Here is a 2,577-nt window from a genome sequence, read left to right as displayed (position 1 = left end):
TTCAAATTAGGAATTCATGTTTTTAAGGTAATATATATATATTTAGAATTAAGTTGGAATTAACCACTTTTGTCCCTTTTTAGTTATTTTCATTATGATTTAGTTTATTTTTTTATGTTTGGACATCTATAATTGATATATTTTTAAGTATTGTGTTTTACGTTTTACTTGTGATTTATATTTAAAAATATTTTTTTTCAAATTGCAAATATAACTTTGTTATGTTTCTAATTATTGACATAACCTATTAACCGAATCGAAAAAACTCAANTCACCCAACGACAATAAATTACACAAAAAATATTAAAATGCAAGAAGAAGAAAAGTAGAAAATTAGAAAAAATTATGGTTGGAGAATGAGAGGAAGTCCCTCTATTTATAGTGAACAAAGGGTAGTATGAATAAATATATTTTGTGTCTTATCTGAAAAATCATGACCTTTTCAAGAAATCGCAACACTTTGAAAAAGTCACAACTTATTGAAAAAGTCACAACTCCTTGGAAAAGTCACAACTTATTGAAAAAGGCACAAATCTTTAAAAAAGTCCCCAACTTATTGAAAAAGTCACAACTATTTGGAAAAGTCACAACTCATCGAAAAATCACAACCCTTTGAAAAAAGTCACAACTTATCGGAAAAGTCACAATTCATCAAAAAAGTCACAACCTAAGTTAGGGATATTATAGTAATTTAACATTCAAGTTAGGAAGGTTATATATATATGTGTGTGTGTGTGTGCGCGCACGTGTGTGTGAGTTTAGAATTAAGTTGGAATTAACCACTTTTGTCCCTTTTTAGTTATTTTCATTATGATTTAGTTTATTTTTTTATGTTTGGACATCTATAATTGATATACTTTTAAGTATTGTGTTTTACGTTTTACTTGTGATTTATATTTAAAAGTATTTTTTTTTTCAAATTGCAAATATAACTTTGTTATGTTTCTAATTATTGACATAACCGATTAACCGAATCGAAAAAACTCAAACCAAAAAGAGAAAAACCAAACCAAACCAAATTTATTTTGGTTCGAATTGGATTACACTTCTTCAAAACCAAAAACCAAAAAACTCAAACCGAATGCACACCCCTACATTCAACATTTCAATAATAAAATTCAATAGTGGTTAACAATAGCATCAAGCTTAAGAATAGCTTTCAAATTAGGAATATCAATAAAGTGAGTAGTCATTATACCATACCCTCTAACAAATCTAAAATAACCAGTCCCAGACACAATTGAAAATTCCCTTTCTTCATTGCAAATAAATCAGCACCTTGAATCTCCAAAGTACTCCCTTTATATTTCCCATCAGTAAAAATAATAAAAAACATCAAATATAGTCCTTTACCATCCAATTGTGAATTTATATACATGCCTTTGGGCTCTACCAATTACTTTTGAGTTTAGATCTGGGCCTTCAGTTACTGGATCATCAACAGCAATAATTGTACCAAAAGAAAGTACACTTGTTTGTGGTCCATCTTTACCAGCCACAGTTATTGCAGATGTGTCAAGTCCACTTAAATAATCATGGACATAAAAAGCTAGTTTTGTTTGCTTTCTAAAGTTGAAAGCCCAGTAGAGAAGTGGAAGTGCAACAACAATAAGTGGAAAGAAAGAAGAATAAGGGATGTGCATTTTTATTTGTGGGGAAAATTTTGATTTTGAGATGCACAATTTAATGATGTGTGAAAGATGCTTGATCTTGTGAAAAGGATTATTTGCTTAGGACAATGACAAAGGTATTAATTTGTTGGGTTTCTTTCTTTTAATTGTTAAATACTACTATATTATTTTATTTTATTTTTGAGGTTCTTATTAGTAGTTTATCAAGGGGTTTTTTTATTTGTGTCAGTTTGTCTTATTATCATATGCTGATGGCAATTTTAAATACTATTTTCTTGAATGAAAGAAATAAAGCAAGTCCAGATTAAGCGGATAATGCAATATTAATTGATATGTTGTGAAATAAATAAGTCTAAGAATACTAATAGATGAAAGCTATAGAAATAGAGAGACAAGAGTGGAGAGGTTTTTTATTTTTCGAAGTATTTAAATGTATCTCGCAATGGTCAATGACATCTTTATTTTATATATTCAGAAATTACTTTAAAAGTCAACATGTTAAATGTTCAAATTAATAGATACATTCTTATCCAAAATGATACATATAACCTAGGGAATATGTATACATGAATGCAAGTAATTCATGTATTAATTTTTTTTCTCAATCTGTTAAAGTTCTCTCTAGGAAAAGTCCCACCCCAAAGATATGACCATGACACCCTACCCCGTCACCGTTACTTCACCTACATCAACACCCTTTCCTTTGGTTGTTGCCTACTTCCCGTAGAAGCTTCTACGGTGCGTAGATGGGAACCGAAGACACAACCTGAAATCCAAAATTCATTTTCTCCCTTACCCAAATTTCGACGTGTTACAAATATGGGAAAACCTATGGGATGAAGCTTGCATGCATTTCTCTTGAGAGAGTGACAGTTGCATTTATTCCTTATTTCTTTGTTGATTTGCTTTGTGAGAGCATGAAATCGTTCTTGATGTGAGGGCACTC

At 30.1% G+C, this 2,577-nt stretch overlaps 1 pseudogene; it reads right to left on the bottom strand.

The window, feature by feature from the left end:
- Positions 1 to 1,118: 1,118 nt before the first annotated feature.
- LOC125865556 (pterocarpan synthase 1-like) lies at positions 1,119 to 1,710 on the bottom strand (annotated as a pseudogene).
- Between the last annotated feature and the right edge of the window lie 867 nt (positions 1,711 to 2,577).

This window comes from Solanum stenotomum, chromosome 1 (assembly GCF_019186545.1).
Source record: "Solanum stenotomum isolate F172 chromosome 1, ASM1918654v1, whole genome shotgun sequence".
Taxonomy (NCBI): Eukaryota; Viridiplantae; Streptophyta; class Magnoliopsida; order Solanales; family Solanaceae; genus Solanum; species Solanum stenotomum.
This window is presented reverse-complemented; position numbering and strand designations above follow the sequence as displayed.